At 39.8% G+C, this 20,124-nt stretch overlaps 1 protein-coding gene across 4 annotated transcripts in view; it reads right to left on the bottom strand.

Moving 5' to 3' along the window:
* The window catches only part of tnr (tenascin R (restrictin, janusin)), a 191,503-nt gene that overhangs the window by 121,633 nt on the left and 49,746 nt on the right, over positions 1-20,124 (bottom strand). For 3 of the 4 annotated variants that reach the window (XM_061732270.1, XM_061732268.1, XM_061732271.1), the window contains exon 2: positions 17,919-17,958. The exons of the other annotated variant lie outside the window; for it this stretch is intronic. The gene's annotated coding sequence lies outside the window, so the exon portion shown is untranslated. The remainder of the gene's footprint in view (positions 1-17,918; positions 17,959-20,124) is intronic. 4 annotated transcript variants of the gene reach the window in all.

Genomic DNA, 20,124 nt, shown 5'->3' on the forward strand with positions numbered 1-20,124 from the left:
CTGTTGATCGTTGTAATTATTTACAGGCTTAAAGTCACATGATCTTAAAGGAAAGTCATCTTATTCAATTATCATATTGTCAAGGTTGTACTGTAAATCACTGTGTTGTGTTTTAAAGCACATTTTCTACCCTGGAATCACTTCTGCAACACAAGCTCAAACCTGTGAATTCCTACACTGCGAATGTGGTGCCAGAAGAAAAAAACAGACAGAGATAAAGTATGAGTATTTAACTGTTTGCATGTGAACTATATCAATCTCCTTTGAGTAATAGGCCTCTCAATAATCTCGGAGGATGCCCCTGACCGCCGATGAGCAAAACTGCTTTTGGAAAGCGAGAGGGAATTTTGATCAAACTTTTTCTATTAGCTCAGTTATTCAAGCAAAACCCGTGAATCAACCTTGCATGTTTCATTGATTTTTGGGAACCTTGTTGTACATTTAACAATCACCTGCTTGAATAAAGATTTAAATATTCTGTCCTGTAATCTATTAGAGATATAATGGGACGGTTTAAAATTATATTGTGAGGCATGAGTGTGTGCTCTGGTATTCAGCATGCAAATGCTTACTGCCGCTATACAGCTGGTGATTGCCTCATCAAGAAAAACACTGTGTTGTGAATTCTTAATACAAATGCACTCTGCCCCAATATATTCATTTAAATTTTACTACATCCATCCATTAACTATATTAGTTTCTTCTTATTGAGAATCTCTGGAGTCGACTGGAGCCCATCCAAGCTATCTGGGCAAAAGACAGACGTACACCTGGATGAGGTGTCTTTCCACTGCATGGCCATTTGACTGTATAATAAATATTTTTGAAGTGAAATATAAAATATATACTTTACTGTTTCTTTAAGTTCAAACATAACCCTCTGAATTTCCGAGCCATGAATATATTGTGTCATCTAGGTTTTCAATTTATTAGGACAAATGTATCATAACATTTTTTGAGACATTGGAATCGGAATACCGTGATTCCCTATTAGATCATTATTAGGTTCAGCCTGCAGGATCCAAAATACTGCAGCAAGAGGGATGTTGCCCAGGCACTGAGCTCTATTCTCTCTATTATGTATTTTTATTTATACAAGCCATTATTATTGCTATGAAGATTGTTTTCTTACATATCTTTATCATTTCTCTCTGTTGTCGGTATTTCTTTCCTTTCTCCTCCGACCACCAACCGGCGATGGGCACCCTGCCTGAGACTGGTTCTGCTGGCGGTTTTCCTTCCTCTTATACATTTATTTATTTATTTATGTATTTGTCACCTTGTGCTTTTTGGGGAATTGTGAATGCAACAAAGTGAAGATTCTGTCACTTCTTAGGCCATAAAGTAAATTATGGGGTTCCCCAAGGATCAATATTAGGCCCGGTACTTTTTAATTATCCATATAATATGCATGTTGCCACTTGGAGATGTCATCATTTTCACTGCTATGCTGATGATACACAACTTTACATCGCCATGATCCTGGGCAACCCCGCCACCCGCAAGACCAGAGGCCGACAAGGAAGAACCCGGAATCCAGGCCACCAGCAACCCCACAGAGGGCGAGAAGAGGGCGGGAGGAAACCCACTGCCAGCGAGGCCCGTTCGTTTCAGGATTGATTTTAACATTCTTTTATCAGTTTATAAATGTCCTAATGGTCTTGGGCCTTGTTATTTATCTGATCTGCTTTTAGATTATGAACCCTCACGAACCCTGAGGTCCTCTGGTACCGGCCTTTTAATTGTTCCTAAAGTTAGAAGAAAAACTTTGACATTGACTGTTGACATTTTTAAAAAGAGGCTCAAGACCTTCCTTTTAAGTTTAGCTTATAACTGAATTTTATTTATTTTATTAGTGTGGTTTAGTTTATTGTTATCTAGTTATTTTGTATTATTTTAACTATTTGTATTAGTAGTATTATTAACCTTGAGTGTGTGAGTTTTTCTATGTTAAATGTTGATTTTATTATTATTGTATGAAAAGTGCTATATAAATACAATTTGATTTGATTTGATTTGATATCCACACAAAGATGAAACGTTTATAATTTCAAAAACGTACTTCATAAAGACGAAGCCATGTCGGTAAATGTGTGCGTCCACATAAAGTTACTCAATACACCTGAAAATGCTGTAAACTACATGCCAGACCTGTTAGTGGTGCTGAGATGCTATGACAGAAACGAGCGAAAACAGGTGGTAAAACATTAAACAGAGAAAATGGCTGCAAGTACAAGTGATGTGTATGACACAAGTATTTCAGAAAAGCAATGAAATCTTTCCACTCTGGAACCTGGTTTCAAAAAGGATAATTTACAGACCCCCCTAAACGCCAACTTTGCATGGATGATACTCTGGTTTTATAAAATAATTTTTCGTTAAGGCATGAGCTTGTCTTTGAGTGGATGAGGCCTCAGGCTGTTTTTATAAATTGGCATCATATGAATTTTGAATTTGGATGAAGGTAAAAATGAGTTGAATTGTCACTATATTACAACAAATTGGACTTAACTGGATCATATTTAAAAAGACTTCACTGAACTTTGCAAACCTTTATTTCGGTGTTAAAAGCCTTGAAATGATTTTTGGGGGATTTGGCGTTATGCAAATAGAGTAAATTAAAATGGAATTGAATGAAAGATTTAGCAGGACACTCAAATTAAAAACATTCAAATCTCATCTTGAGCAAACAAACCGAGACTTCCATACCTTCAGTCTTTTTATGCTTTTATTTTGACACCTCCCTTGAAAAGCATAGCTATTATCTTCCTTGTGTCTACTTTGTATAAATCAAGACTGATCCTGCACCAATTTCTGTGCTTTTTCTGTGCTTTAAATTTCTGTCTCAGTGCTCTTTTGCTACATGAACAAGGCACACACATCCTCATGTACACATGTGCACACACACACAAAAACTGACATAATGAAAGATAGCCATGCAGACATAACTTGATACAAGATAATTTGTTAGTTTCACTTTATTGATTTGTGTGTTAGGCAATAAAACAAGTCTCCACCAGAAGCATCACCACAGCAATCAATTCCAGCCTACTCATCTGTTTACTGCATTCTAATGACGTGTTCAATACATCTTCTAAGATGCTGAATGCACTGAAATACAGTGACATTATAGGCAGAATACAGAAATACAAAAAAAAAAAAGAAAAACATGATGAAATAACCATTATATACACGTAGATGTGTGAGGGTCCTGAGATGGAGGCTGTAGATCGTTGTAGAAGAACACAGCTCCACAAAATACCATTCATCATCCAAACATCCAGAATAAATACAAATGCACAATTCTATTCTTAGGGAGATATCCCTAGACTGTGTTTACACTGATGCACCCCTTTCTTTTGGAAAAAAGGCTGTTGAAAAAAAAAAGTCCAGCTGATACTTAAGGAAGTAAATTATCCAATCAGCAAGGAATGCCAGTTACGGATGAGGTCATGAGTATTGGAAAGCCATTATCATCAAAATCAGATTGCCACCAAGCTGCCTGCTCAACTTGAACAAATGGCTGCCTCTTGCTCAAATCACTACAGTAACTAATTAGCTAAGCAGCCCAGCTGAGGGTTTTGGATGCCTATATGTTTCCCTTCACCACTGTGATGCTGCAGCTTGCAGAGAGCATCACAGTATCAGATGAACATGTGAACATGAGCTGCTTCGCTCTTTCTCATTGATGAGTGTATCATATACGTGTAGGCCTTTTTTTTAAAGTCTGCGGTTGATTATAGATGTATCACATCAGGTTCTTCTAGGGGAAGAACCTTGAATGATGAAGGTAAAAGTAAAAGTATTTATAATCATATGCAGGAGCTGAAAAACCGAATCCTGGTGTTAAAAGACTAAAACTGTGTCTAGCTTTCAGATGGGGCTTTAAAGTGAGCTGCAGTGATGGAGGCTTTTTGTTTCATATACGAATGAGACATGAGGTGACAGTCTGTGATCTAACAGCATTAGTCATTTGGGGTGTTTTTACAAAACTCAAGCGACTAGGTTTGTAGGCAAGCCAACAAGAATGCTCACTTTGAAATGTCAAATGTAACAATCCAAATGTGAAAGAAAATTCAGTTTAGGTTTATAAATACCCTTTGCAAAAATACCTTTTGCAAACAGAAGGCTCATTGGCAAGGAAGTTTAAATTCACTTTATAGCCCGAAACATGTGTAGGGAGGCATGTGAATTCCCTCTGATGCTTGTTGCCTGAAATGATAAAACTGTTTTGAACCATTTCAGCATTATTCTTGAGCACAGACCTGGGGTTGTAAAAGACAAGGACACTATTTTATTTTTTTTTTCTCCTTGGCACACAGACCGAACACCTAATGGACCACGATGGCATGTTGTGTGAACCTGAACCTTCATTCTTAATGAAGTCAGAGCTTGAGCTAAAAAGCCGTGCTTTGTCATGAGAAAGCAAAAATAAAAGAAATAGTCGGATTGCCATGAATCAGGAGTTAAGGGACCCAAGTCAAAGAGAGCAGAAAGCAAAAGTTAAAAACAAGTAAACCAAAAAAGGCTGCCAGGAAAAGTATACCCAAAACCAAAAAACCAAGCAACACAATGAGAAGAACATTGGGATGTTCATGGGAAGAAAAATGTGATGGACAAAGAAATTGGTATAAAGACAAGCAGGACAGATGTAGGGATGACAAACTAGCAGGGAAGTGAGAACAGGTACAATATACAGTATAAATACATACTGACACACACTAAGAGGGTAATAAGACATGTAACCAGTCAGTGAACATGAGAAAGAAGTCAAACCAGGACATACAAACAATTTCAAACCAAGACAGGACAGGAAAACAAAAACAAGGAAAGAGTACAGTAAATTAAGGCTGAAACGTTGATAACCTAATCAAAACCAGGCCCATGACACTGACTGACAGTAGTTTTGTTATTAAAGTAAGTTTGGGTGTCATGAGGCGATCCCACTGTAATGAATTTTGTCTAACCTTGTGAATGAGTGTGACAGTGATGTCCAAGGACATTAACGCTAGAAGGGGACTTTGAATAGAAACAATTAAACTGCTTACCAATCTTTCTTCGATCCTCATCAATCAAGTGCCAAAGTCAGTGTTGAAAAGCTTCTAAAATTCATTTGACTTTTAGACAACTTTTGTTTTAAAATAACTCACTGCTACTTTTAGACTACTTTTTTCAAGTCATCAATATTATTATTACCATGTATAAAAGAATATTATATCTATTTGTGATTGTGCACAATTTGATTTAGCTGTAATAATAGATTATGTGTTAAACACACCAAACACTGCATCTTACTCAGAGAAGGAATGAACAGTAAATAAAGACAATTAGAGCTTCCTTTGAATTACAACTGTGAGAGCTTTAACTAGATAATGAGAGCCTCTTAACACTTAAGCAGTAAAGCAAGTAATTGCTTTTTCATGGACTCAGATTTTGAATTTCCATCATGTGGTGAGACTAACAAAATCCAATCACATGGATAGTAATTAAACTCTCCAGTGAACTTCTGACATGGTTCAGTTCCAAGGTAATCGCATAACTTACTGTGATCCATACTTAATTTCCCTTCAGAATGTCAATAATTGCAAGTTTTGTTACAGGCAAGTGCAGCTGTCATGTTCAGTGTCTTCTTTGCTGTTATACATCAATGCACAAAGACACAACTTCATTCCACAAATATTAAATCTTCAAGAAAAGGATGTATTCACTGTGAGAACTACTGGCCGGCCATTATTAGCAAACTCGTCATCAACTCTTGCTTTATTCTATTTCTTAACGTAATAATTCATATTTCGGATAGCACATTTGAGCATCAGTAAAGGCAAAATCAATGAGAAATGATATGCAATGCGTTGTAGAAAGAATGCCAACCTATAAACTACATGTAAGTATCACAACAGGATTGTTGTCCAGAAACTAAATTGGCCTGCAGTCCATATCAGAAATATGTTGCATCAAATTTAAAATGAGCATCAATTGTAACTATTTTAAAAATGTAAAGTTAGGCTTTAATGTTCAATATATTTTATTGTACTGTTTTTATGGGATAGAGGGTTTCAATATGTTTATGCAAGCAATTGCATGCTTTAATTGTTCAAATTTACATAATATTCCGTGACTTTTATCAAGGAGGGTTGATAAAAGGGTTCATAAAACCCAGATACCGTACAGTATATATACATATAGTTCATAACAATTTATGGGATGTTTTAATGGAACGTGTAATTGGTGAAATAATTCATGCTATATTTTTTAAGTTTACCATTTAAAATGGAAAAATTAAGGGCATCAGTTTGGCAACATGACATTACTTGATGTTAGGAAGAATGACGCGTTTTAAAGATTAGGTACAAAGACAGAGAAGGACATGTTGCTCTAATCTTTCTGGCACTTTAAAATAATGGCTTTGTTTCCAGCCTGTGACACCAGAGCTGGACCAAATACATGAGGGATCTGAACAATGTTTTTGATTTCCTGCAGTTTTCATGTTTAATGCAGGTCTGAGTCACCGCGCGACCTCTTCCATATGCCGATCTGTCCAACATTAAGAGCAGATTGCATTACTGGACTGGTCACAGTAAATGGTTGCTGTTAACAAGTTGCCGACCTTCTCTAACCCGTTTGGGTGGTACATGAGCTGCACTGGTTGTTTGTGTGTCCAGGTGGATTTGAATTTGTCTATGTCTGTGTGTATGACCCTGAGAGACGTGGCCCCAATAAGAAAATGAAATCCATTGCAGGATTTCTTTTTTCCTCCCTTTCAGCAAACCATTTTCCTTTATTACCTTACCTGCACTTCCTTGAGCCACGGGGTGTGCTTCCATGCTGCAACTCCCAGACAAGCATCAGCAGCATCTGTCTTGTGGACAGAACTGCTGAGTGGCTCTTACTTATCAGCAGACCACATAAAAACCACGGCAATTAAAAGCTATTGAGCCATTCAACTTTGACTTTTTCAGGGGAAAAAAAGAGGACGTGAATGGTATAAGAAGAAAGTCATAGAAGAAAGTGGGAGTTAAAGGAAGATAAAGAGACCCAACTAATGTGTCTTAACTGAAAGAAAGACCTTTTATGCCAGTAGTTTGACTGGAAGATGGAGGAATTAGAGACTGTGAAAGAGGCTGTGAAATTGGAAATGATGAAATACAGTACCTGTTCACAAAGGAACAAGAAAGACCTCTTACTTAGATGTGAAATGAAAGTAAAAATAGACTCATTGCATGGGAGTAACACCACCTCTATTGTGATTTTGCAAGGATGGTATGGCAGGCTCTTCAACTTGCTCAGCTGAGAAACACTTCTTGACCTTTCTTTTTATATCTCCCATACGAAAAACACGTATGGGACTAACAAGTTCACTTGTAATTTATCTTTCCAAAATGTCTTCTTTTAGAAATGGCCATTATGAGAACTTGCTTAAGCTAAGACAAAATCTGGAAGATCAAAGACGGCTTGGAAATAAAACTGGGGATGTGCTGAATAGCGGGGCAGTCAAACCCCTGTATGACTGCATAGGCTGTGTATTTCTTTTAAATGGTAGGGATATGCTGAAACCACTGCAATTTCAGCAGCTTACAGCACATGTCCTTTGTGTGCAGTGTACGATTATAATTGGTGATCCATTTAAGGTTTAACATCCAGAGGCCAGACAGGAAATGAGGGAACCTTCCACCAATCAGAAGTTGACACAAATATAAAATTAAATGGGATGTCAATTGTCATTACATCTGACGTTGGTGAGGCATTCCTATAGAAGCCCTTCAGGGAACTTGCAAATATTCAATGAAACTGACAACGTACATGTACCTTTAACGAGTGTTTCAGAAAGCTTGCAGCTCAATATGGAGGTGCCTGATCTAGGGATCAATGTTGACCTACTGGCCATGTGACTGTTGTCAATATACTTTAGTTAACCCCATCTCTGTGTTTAGATCTTTTTTTTTTAGCAAACTACAGATTAAACCACACCAAAATTACAGTAGCTCATATGAGGTAATAATAATCAGTTTGTGATTTACAACTGCAACAGTCTAATATCTACTTTGCAAGGCTCCTGCATCTATGTACAGTATATGGGACCATATCAAAACTGACCTGACAACTGATTCCAGGTCACTGGTGAAACAAATTGATTTTATCCATGAAATTAGGTTTGGTTTCATTTATAAATCATCCAGACTAACTACCACACAAGACTCATAATTCATGGGTGTTTTGATGAATGTCGTACTATAGACTGTGAACAGGAATCAACCTGTTTAGTGAACTAGCACGCCAGAACTGACTAAATTTAGAAAAGAAGGTCGCCATTGATGTTAATACTTAAAACCTCTTTGGAAAAGTGAATGCCTTCGTTATTATTCTTAATATTAAACGGTCTGCTTAGTTGTGGACTTATTTTTTTAAATTTCCAATAGAAGTTCTTCATAGACAGTTAATCTAATTGTAGTGGCACTCTGTTCCCTCTTATTTGTACCACCTTTTGAGTCAGTCCACAAAAACACTTTTCGACGTGAGCGATGAGACATGACAACTTTCCTTGGCTTTTAAAAGTTTACTTGAAAATATTAAAGTAAATTACAAGTCCAACGCACGGTCAAAAGACTGTGTTGCTTCCAGCATTTTCTGACTCAAACTGAAAGTGAAACTTACAGTAACTTCTCGTCACATCAAACCACAGTCACAAAATTACAGTAACATCACAACCTAGAATACAAAACATAGAAAACATAGAAAAGATTTTATCATGTACACATTGCTAAATTATGAATTTTAGACCAATGTAAACCTTATGAATTATAATGAAATGACCATTGCCCATTTTTAACTGTTTTTTAACTAAATTATTAATCATTACTTAATCAGGCCCTAACTGGCCCTTACACTAATGTAATATAATGATGACATAATGATGTTTAAAAAAAATGGGGACATCTTTTAACTATTAAAGGAATAGTGTTAAAACAGCCCTAGATATCTTTGCATGTTGTTGTCCTCTTTGTTCTAACTAACCGGAAGGATACCAATGTTATAGATAGATAGATTTAGTTCAGAAAAAAAAAAAAAAAAAATATATATATATATATATATATTATATATATATATATATATATATATATATTTTATATATATATATATATATATATATATATATATATATATATATATATATATATATATATATAGAGTTGTGACTCGTGAGGCAAGTAAGAAGAAAAGGGCTGGTCCATTTAAATCTGTACTGTACTATTGCATACCTTAAGACATGTTTATAGGAAAATCTAACAATGTATCAGTTTTTATAGGAAATTTCCACATTTATTGTTTTGCTTTGGGGATGTACATTTGCAAAGAAAAAAGCTTTGTTTTTTAACATTATGCCTAGAAGAAAACTTTCAACAATAATAAAATGACTGAAATAATGTCAAATTGAGACTCTCACTGCTCTATGTCTTTAATGTATTAAGCTTTAGGTTCTGACCAACGTCTTTACAATTTGAACCAACTATACCTCCTATGCAAACAAAAGGTGAAGGTCTCAATATGAATTTTTGGTTTCTTTATTTTTTAAGTGGACTAAACTCAGACCCCTAATCTTTTGTCCTTTTACATCCTGATTTTCATAGTATGAGCAGATCCAGACACCCTTATTCCAAGCCAGCTACTACTGGTGCTGACACAATGGGAAGGCATTCTCATTTATTTATTATTAAAAATCTCTACCCTCTCTGTGATCAGGTCTATAAATGTACAAAATAGAAAAGTCTTGATGAGCAGTAAACCAACACCAAAAATAACAAAGGGTCTCATTACTGAATCCCTCTGATACATTTCTGAAGTAAAATAAATTGCTCTTGCACTGTTTGGTCCCCTTTGTTACAATCAGACTTTATATCCACCTTATCTTCCCCATCCTTCTTCGTGACCTGTTTTCACTCTTTGTCTCATTGCCTTTCAGTAATTCTCTCTTTGTCGTTCAGATCCCACCTGTCATTGTCACTTTATTTCTGCTGACCTGACAGATACAGTGTATTCAAATGGAAGAAAAAGTCTGTGCTGCATTATTCAAACCCTTCAAAGGCTCACACACCAGGAACAATGTCAAGCAAATTCCCATTAAAGTGGGCCATTTTCTGAGCCAACAAATCTCTGGAATAGCGTAAAAGACAAAGGAGCTAACACAATAAACATGCAGCAACATGCATCATTTTCCTCACAGAGACAGTCATACACTGTATTTTTCACCTGAGGATATTTTTGCAAAGACAGAGCAGCTAGGATAAAATCAATTTAAGCTGTGCTACAGCAGGTTTCACGTGTCAAATGACTAAGCTGAACACCTGTGAGTTTTTCATGCACCGCACAGCTATAATGGTAGCACCAAGACATTCTGTGGGATCAGAAGGCAAAAAACTGAGTGGCCACTTAGCTGGCAGGCACTGAGCCCGCTGTGAGCTTCACTGAAAATACATCATATCACAAACCTGATGTGGAAAATCTAGACACTGGAACAAATACACTGGAGAGTGCCAAGCTGATTCAGAACATAAAGAGCATCATCACGGAGCCCTCAGGTCCAAACGCTGTGATTCACATAATCAATATTGATTTTTTTTTTTTCCCTTTCTTTCCACTTTAGAATCACACATGGAGGTCCAAATGTGCAGAGAAAATGAGAAGCTTGTGTGAAGTTTAGCTCACGTTTTTTCAAACTGTTTTCACATCTACATGATAGAAAGGATATGCTGAATATAAAGCACCTCTGGAGGTTTTTTACAGAAGGCACAGTCCTTTGTCCATTAGCACCCATCTAGGTATTTTAAGAATGTGCTACAATAAATCATTGTAAATATTATTGCGGTCTTATTGTGTTGAGTTTTCTTAAACCCGATGCCCATTTTCTCTTTTGCTTAATAAAATGTTACTTCAAAGCCATGTTTATGTCGCATTCTCTTGTACCTGAAACGCGGTCATCTTTGTAGAATAGGTATAAAACTGATAACCTTACTGATTTGTGCCGAGATATAATATTTGTTACCAAAATGTTGAAAGAGCTGATTATTTTTGGCAGCCTTCGGGGCTTTCATACACAGAGATCCATTTAGGACATATGGAAGAGAGTCTTGTTATTTTATCCAGTGAGAACAAACTTTGCCAATTGCCTTCGGCTATCTTGATGTGCAAGTAAGCACACTGATTCCCTCGGCAAGATCAATGCTTTTTGATTAGGCTGCCTGGGCCGAGAGGAATCCAGCAACTTTTAATCTATGTCATCTATTTAACCTTGTTTAATATTTTAAATATAGATGTGATATACAATAATAGTATCAAATAAATATATGTGGACGGGGACAATGTCAAAGACCAACACACAAGTGTCTTTTGCTTTATGGTATGTTGCAACGTTTTGTGCAGTCCCACAAAAAATCGATGGCATTTGCAACAATCAATACCGAGGTTCCTATGAGAAGCAATTAGAAAGGCAAACATGTAGCCCTGCCTCCCTCTTCCTCTACACCCTTGGGTCAAAACAGAGTTTAACACAACTGTGACATTTAATAGATATGGTTCAAGTAAATAAATAAATGTGTTTCTGAAAGCAGAAGTATTTGGACAATGACACACACATTTATATAGGATTTTGTTTTGACACCACAATGTTTTTTTAACACCACAACGGATTTGAAATAAAAGTAAATATGTTATCAAAGCATAGACTTCCTGCTTTAATTTATGAGGTTTCATAAAAATTTAATTTCATTTGCCATTTAGGAACTACAACTATTTTGAGTAAAGTACTTCCATTTTCACGGGCTCAGAACTATTGACAAAGTGACATCATTGTAAATTTAAGTATAATTTTGTCTAATACAATAATGTTCACAACAAACCATTTGGGCTCCACTATGGATTGTGGGGTGGGATTGATTGGGACAGCTTTCTTCAGGTGCGTCTAGACTTTAGATGGGTATTTCAGAAGTTGAGTGACCAAATAAGAACATCAGATTGTTTGTTGTGGTTTTTGAGCAGTTTTGCCTACTGGGGGGGGCAGGGGGCAGCTACTGTAGGTGAACAATGTTGCTGTGTTGAAGGGTGTTACCGGTCTGCAAAAAATAGTAAGATGGACTGCTGTCCTCTTTTTGACTAAAATATGACAAATGAGTGTCTCATCACTTTGGCTACATTGACAAAGGTGTCTCTCCAATGTTCCATGCTCAGTTTTCTGACTGCTACAAGTGTACCAACAAACTACAGAAATGTCATTGTGAATGTACTCATCTCCCAATTATAGTTCATGCAGGGGATCACACACCCTTCTATCCCTTTCAGATCATGTTAAGTTTTGCTCTTCATTCTTGTTTAACACCAGTGTTCATTTTTTGATTTCCCTGACTTGCTGCCCTCTTGTGATTACCTCCTTCTGTATATTGCAAATGGATAACCTGCCCCGCAGCACTTTTGTTTTGTTAGTCTCATTAATATACCCTTTGTTCTTGAGTTGGAATCCATCATAGGTAGTGTCAATGCAATTAAGAAACAGTTTTTTGTTAAGTAGTCAATTATTTCTATCATTAACCAGGTGAAATTACGGTAAAAATAAATAAATAAAAAAGAAATCTTCCCGTCTACCCGTCTACCTTTCTACCTATCCATCCATCTTCTCCAGAATACTGTTTTCTCTTTTGTGGTAGCAAGAGCGCTCACATTTTTTTTTATCTCTGAACCTTTCAGAAAGGACCCTGGTGTCATCACTGTATCTCTTTTTCAGGTAAAAAAATCATAAGACCAGGACTGGTCACCCTGGTTACCATGGAAATAGAGGCAAAGTATGCTCTATTCAGAGCTCTGCGATTTTTCAGGTATATAACAGAGCTCAAAAACAGAACAAATACAGAAAAGGGCCATGCGTGAGAGCACGTTGGCCAGATGCTGAATGTTGCTGGTGGGTGATGTGCTTTTATCACTATATACACCGTCAGCCGCTGCTTAGATGTGAGGTCAATTTGTTCACATTAAGTAGGAGGATTTTTTTTCTCCCACTAAGGTGAGGGTTGAGGGGCTATGTGATCTTTTCCATTTGTCTGTTTGTTATAAACATTATGCAAAAACTGTTAAGAAGAATTTCAAGTAGCTTGACTAGGAAAAAAGCCATAGAAAAGAGCAAAAAAGTGCAGGATCACTTTCAGGATTACTTCCTTTAAAATTGCAAAATCGAGCATTGGTTTTGGCAGAGGATGTGCTCTCCAGGTGCCCTTGTAGTTTGATTGAGGGCTGGGATTAAGGGCGCCATGCCAGAGAAAATCATTATATAGATACAGACTTTAATACAAGACTGGAACTTTTATTTGTCCAATACTTGATTTTGGTCTATTTATACAGTATCTTATACCAGTCCCAATATCTCATACATCTTTATATCACATATCTTCTGACTTACCTATGAGTGTCCAGATTAAACATAACTTTAAACCCTGGACCACCTTTGGCACTAGTGTCTCAGTTAGATTACTTGTAGAGCTACCGCCATTAGTCGACGTAATCGACGATGAAAACCAATTTTTTTTGTCGACGCGTCAAACCCCCTTTAATTAATTTTTAGAGTCCTGCGCGAGACTGTTTTTCTTCCTCGGGCTCCTGCCCACTCCCGCTGAATTTCTGACCATTACTCCCACCCGCTCCTGCAGTGTTTATATCCACTCCTGCCCGCATCTGCAAAACTCTTGAGAATTTATGCCCGCACAATAATAGAGATGCATTGATTTTGTGTCTTCTCCCGTCCCGCAAGAGAAATATCCTAGACAAATCTAACATGATAATTGTGGAGCTTGATGGATAATTGACAGTTCATAGGCCACCTGACCGAAAGTTACATGCAAATTCATCATTTTCATCATCACACAAGCTATTTCGCCTTTCACACATGCATCAATTATGTAATTGAAGTTATAGCAACAAGAGTATGCTGCGAGTGGCTCAAATAACACTAATAAATAACATAAAATATACAAAGTTATTACAAATACAAAGTTAGACTGACCAAGTGTTCTGTGAGTAATCTTGTGTGATCTGCTGCCTCCTGGCGGGAGGATGCCGCAATAAACCAGTCGTCGATGTACGTGGCTAATCGGATACCCCGCCTCCTGAGTGGTCCCACCGCTGCCTCCGTGCATTTTACAAACACCCTTGGGCTTAGTGAAAGACCGAAGGGGAGCACCAGATATTCGTAGCATGTTACCTGGAAGGCAAACCTGAGATATTTTCTGTGTGGAGGGTATATCGGAATGTGAAAATACGCGTCCTTGAGGTCGATTGAGGTGAACCAATCGCCCGGGCGCAGAAAACGCAGCAGAGACGCGTGTGTTAACATCCTGAATTTGTATTTTCTTAAATGCGTGTTCAGATCTCTAAGATCTAGAATGGCACGCATGCCACGCCCCCCCTTCTTGGTGACCAGAAAAATATCTTGAATAAAAACCGCTCCGATTGTGTTTGGAGGGGATTATTCTTATCGCCTTTTTCTCTAACAGGGAGAAAATCTCCTCTCGTAGAAAGCAAGCCTCTTCGCCTGAGGCCTGAGACTGGATTATTCCCCTGAATTGCGGGGGTGTCACGGCAAATTGAAGCCTGTATCCCCTGTTTAGCGTCCTCAAGACCCACTCTGAGTTTGTGAATGCTAACAACTCCGCTGTTCTCAATGACAGCGGACTGATGGGCCAGTCTGGAGAGCTGACAGGCTCGTATGTCACACACGGGGTAAGGGCTCCCCCTTGTGGCACCGGGGTGCAGCGCTGCTCTTTCGAAACTGTGCATGCACGTGCCGTGCCGTTTGCGACACAGCTGTCTATGCCAGAGGGAGGGGCCATTCCCTCTGGGGGGGGGGTGTTACCCAATTGTCATTCAACAATGGTTTTATTTTTTTTTCCATTGTTTTTAACTGCGCCCTCGGCACCATGCCTGGATGCGACAGTTGGGACAATTTTAATGATTCGTGAGAAGTGTTTGTGAGACACATTTGGCAACAGCCAGGGGTTTTCACTCGCTGAGAACTGTCTCTGCTTCTCTTCACGGGGTGCTGGGCCGGGTCGCTGAAGCGAGCGGAACCGTTGGCGTGAACAGGGCTGCCTCGCCCATCGCATCTGAGCCTATCAGGCCAGCTGCTTCTTCCTCCTTACCACCTGGGTGGAGGTATCGGAGCCGGTACTTTCGGCGGAGCCGGTGCTTTCGGTGGAACCTGAGGAGCTGCTTGAGTGGGCCGCCTGGGGATTTTGAAAGTGGGAGGCGGCCGTGCCACGGCCTGGGCAAAGGATTGATGAGGGGTGACAGTGGGTGCCCTTCTCGGCAAACACAGCTTCAGGGCTTCATCCTCCTTCTTCCTTTCCTCACATCTCTTCTGCATGGACGTGACCGCCGTGCCGAAGAGGCCCTGGGGCGTTATGGGGGTGTCAAGCAGGTCCCCTTTTTCCTTAGCGGATAGCCTGGTGAGGCTTAGCCAGCGGGCTCTTTCCTGTAGGACCATCAGGCCCATGGCTCTGCCTTGCGATTGGATCGCCACCTTGTGAAGGTGGAGGCAATAGTCGGTGATGACACGCATCTCTTCCCATAACGCGTGGTTAGGTGAAGCTGTCATCTCCTCCTCAAGTTCAGCTTGGTATGCCAACAAGAGGGAAGTGGCGTTGAGAGCCCGGGTCGACAGTGCAGTCGCCTTATATGCCTTGTCATTGAGGCTGGACTGAAAGCGGTCTGCCCAAAATGGGAGCGCGGGCCCCGCTGATGACAGGGACGACCCCGGGTGGAGGTGAGCCGCCACCGGTGGGATGCTGCGGAGGCCGTGTCTCTCCATCCCCTCGCAGTCCAGCATGGAGCTGCCTACCACAGGGGGCTTGTCACTGTAAGGCTTATCACGCCAAGAGACAGCAAATTCCTCCAGTAACTCTGGGAAGATCGGCAGGAGTTGTTTCCCTGTCTTCCTCACCTCGGGCAACCTTTTCCCGTCGAAACGGGACCGCGTCACCACGGCTTGGACCTCGGGCCATTTGATGCCGAGCCTAGCAGCGGCGCGTTGACACACGTCCTGCAGGTCCAAATCCCTACAGGGGAACATGAGCCGTCGGCCGACGCAGGTGCCGTCGGAGGCTGCAACCCGGCCTGCCAGACGCAGGGAAGAGTCATCATCCTAATCCTTGTCGGACATGAGGAGTTCCGACCCACCGTCCGAGTCGTCATTCGCCCTTTCCACCGGGAAACCAAGCGGACCAACCGCAAGGTCGGGACCATCTAATTCCTGGCGGAGCAACGGACCGGCTGCGAAGCCGGGGCCATCTAATTCCTGGCGGAGCAGCGGATCGGCTGCGAGCCTGGACCCGTCTAATTCCTGACGGAGCGGGTCCGTGAGGCTGAGCTGACTTCCCCAGCTCGGCCCCGCCTCGGTCTGGGGAACCAACCCGGCGGCGAGCTCCATCGGCTCCGGAGCTTCTGCGGTGGAAACCAGAACTGGGTCGTCGTAGCCTGACAGGTTCGTCTGGCGAGTCAGATGGCGCCAAAGTGCTTTGAGGGAGAGCCGTTCACAATGAACGCACATCTCCGTGGACTCAAAGGCTAAGGCGTGTTTTAGCCCGAGACACATCGCACACATCAGGTGAGTGTCCCTGCTCAAAATCTTGTTCCCGCAAGGGCAGGCTCGCGCCTGTGATTTCTCCTCTGTCTTAGTGGGGGCATCAGCATAAGCATTAGTGTCAGCCATGGCAACTAGCAGGGTTCGTTAGCTGTGAAGCTACGCTGCGTGGGGTGCTAAATGCTAACCTGGTGTAGTTGGGGACTAGCAGACACGACTGAAAATGTTGCGACTTTCAGGCGGGTTACGCAGCGGGAGTGTTGCGACTCTGTTTTTGCGGTAACCGTGAGGCTAGCGCGAGTATTGCTACTCGGTGTGGTAATTGCTACCGTGAGCGTTGCCACTCGGCTAGCTGGTGAAGTATTGCTACTTCCCAGATAGCAGTCAAATCCTGAGTAACTGCGCACGCCGTGAACAAAGCGCCCGGTGACCGAGTTTTCGCTCGTGTCTGTGGACGGTTGAGCTAAGCCACGGAGAGGCAGTCAGAGACGGGAGAAGAAATTCGGAACTTCTGCTCGTAGCGAGAAGATGTTTTTGAATGACGTGCACGCGGTGTCAGGTCCCTTTATAGGGTAGGGTCTCCACCCTCCCTGACACTCACGTGCTTAGCTTCAGCCAATCCTGGCTGGCGGAATGTAAAAGGAGCTTCTGATGAGGTCACGCCGAGGGCGTTCCCAATGTGAGTCATGAAACGAATGCTATGAAAGAGAAGTAAGCCAGTAAGCCAGTAAGTGCAAGACTGGCCAGATGTGGCCCAAAGGTTGGTACGGTGGCTTTGACTTGACATGAGTGTTGAGAGATGCAGTTGAAATCCAAAAGACCAAAGAAAATATAGATTTTGATCATGTCTGTGGCTGAGATAAGGTATCATCCTACCCACTCCGGGCAACAGGCATCATTCAAAGTCAAATATGTGCCATGTTTGGGCCAAAGACTGTTTGAAATATGGAAATGGTGATTCCAGAGACGCACTGGCAATACATGAACCTTGGCTTTCAATAATTATTAAAGAGTAGCTGAATAAAGATGTGCAATCACTTCAGTGAAAAAAGATCATATGCATTGAAAAGCAAGTAGATGTTTTCTTCTTCTTTCAGATACATTCCATGGCCTCCTTGTGTTGTTTTGAGTTATTCTTAATTGCGATCGATTTGTGACCACACATTTTGCAATTTTTTATGAAATGTGCTCAAAGATTATGGGAGGGGGGAGCAGACACTTTTTTTACGGAGAAAAGGTTTAAATGGGGCACAGACACACACACACATAGAAATACTTAATAACAAAGATAATCAATAGATCTTACTTTAAAGATGAGGTCATTCAGTTGGCTGGGTCTACCGAAACTGCAAAGCACAAAGATAACGCAAAGATTTAGAACAATCAAACCAAAATTGTGCATGATGACTTGGTGTCACGTGCATTGCAGCAGTTTCTTCCAAATGCTACTCCAACCCTACACAAAAATACAGGACAGTGAAACTTTAAAATTTCCTCATGAAAAACATTTATGAAGGTTAAGAAATCATAGAATTCCCTTTTCACAACCATACTGCTTTTTTCTTATAATCAAGAGTATGATAAAAATATTGAAAATATAAAATACATTTTGAATGAATACAAAAATAATTTAAAACTAAATCAGCTACTACTAATTACACTACTGATGCTTTAACTCTGATGAGTGATGACAGAGATATCCACTCATTAGTGGATATAAACTTTTCAGTTGTGTTACATACTAATTATATGGGTGCCACACGCGATGCTAATTATCCCTCCATGTTGTTCCAGCTGTCAGATGTATAATCAGATTCAGGTTAGGCACACATGTTTATTAAAAACAGGTTCAAAGAGCTTGTGTGTGCTGTACGTGGGCACATAAAACAAAATAAAACAACAAAAAAACACAAAGAAACATCCAGAGCTATAGCTGTTGTCAATCCCCCTGAGTGGTTTCCTCTGAACCAGGGGTCATTCTGCAGAGCTCCCTTCACTGATATCATGTCTCAACACTCACAAATAAACAAGCTGCAAGTGAACTGAATATTCACAAGAACATAGAGAAAGAGGGCAACCGCCATAGCCAAATACTTTGCAAGATTTACATCTAGGTCGGGAAAATTGAATTATTTGAGCACAGCGTCTGCATTTGCAAGTTTCCAAGAAGTGAACGCAGATATTACATTGTAGATAAAAGCCTTCAATGATATCAAGGACACCCAAAAGGAGTTCTATACTCAGCACATCAAACTTCCTCAATGATGCACTTTTGCCAGAAAGTGAACAAACATACCTAATGACGGAAAATTAATATCACCTTAAATATGAAAAAAAAACATTGCTTAAAGAAAAAGAAAAACACACAACTGCTGCTTCATTAAGGCATCTCAATAAATGATACCTCTCACATTTAAAGAGTTACCAGCAGCAACAGAAGACAGCAATATATATTTTATCAATGGGATAAAACCAAAGCACTCATTAGAAAAATAAGCAAAGGAGATAATATTCAATTATCTGTAGCTATTTAACTTGCAGAGTGGTTATCAAGTATTTTTTTTTTCATTTATCATGGTTAAGTTCTTTTCAGAAATAGCATATTATGAAGCAAAAACCTCAAGAGCACAAAGAAATACAGCAATTTACAGATGGCGATTATGAATGATGGAGTGTTTTTTTTTTTCCCCCACAGAAAGGTTGAGTGAGAGGGAATATCTGACGGTGATCACAGATACCATATTCAGTTTCATCTGTCACAGCTGACTGACTGAGCCTTTGGTGAAGGAGTGAGGTGCCTGAAGGGATCTCTCCGCATTCCTGTTTCTACTGCTATGAAAACTGTAGATACTATATATTTGTTACGCAGTCATACTGAGGAGGTAGGTAAAGGGCTGGGACAAAATCATAGCTCGCCAAATCTTCAGTGAATCTCAACCTTTTTGGGGTCCTGGTAGAGGTGGGTGCAATTCATCGATGTGTCGATGCATCGCAATGCGTCACGTGACGATTAAGAATCGATTATTAATTTTTTTTTTTTTTTTTTTTTTTTTTTTTTAAGTTATCCTATCCAGATTCCAGACTGAATAAGCTGCTGAATCATTTCATTTTCAAGAATGCACATTTCTTATTGTTCACTTGAAATATGGCAGATATGTTTACACTAAGTTCATATCTGGTTTACTTGAATTAATGAACTCATTAAATCCAGGGCTTGACCGTTTTCAGTGTTTTCCGCCAATAGAGGGCGCTCTCATGCAAGTGCAGCTTTCCCTGGTCAAAGTTAAGTAAGTCAAAGAGCAAATGTTTACATAGTCATAAAATAAATTATTTTGTGTCTTTGAAAAATACATGTCAAATGTTCAAAAAACCTTGTTATTTACTTAATGAGTGTTGTTAGAGGAACTGAGTTAATTGATTGGCTATTTATTTACAAATGTAGCCACAGATGAAGACAAAATCAATCTTGTATGGAAAAAAGCATTAAAAATCACAATAATCGAAGAATCGTG

The sequence above is a fragment of the Cololabis saira genome, chromosome 10 (genome assembly GCF_033807715.1).
Source record: "Cololabis saira isolate AMF1-May2022 chromosome 10, fColSai1.1, whole genome shotgun sequence".
Classification (NCBI taxonomy): Eukaryota; Metazoa; Chordata; class Actinopteri; order Beloniformes; family Belonidae; genus Cololabis; species Cololabis saira.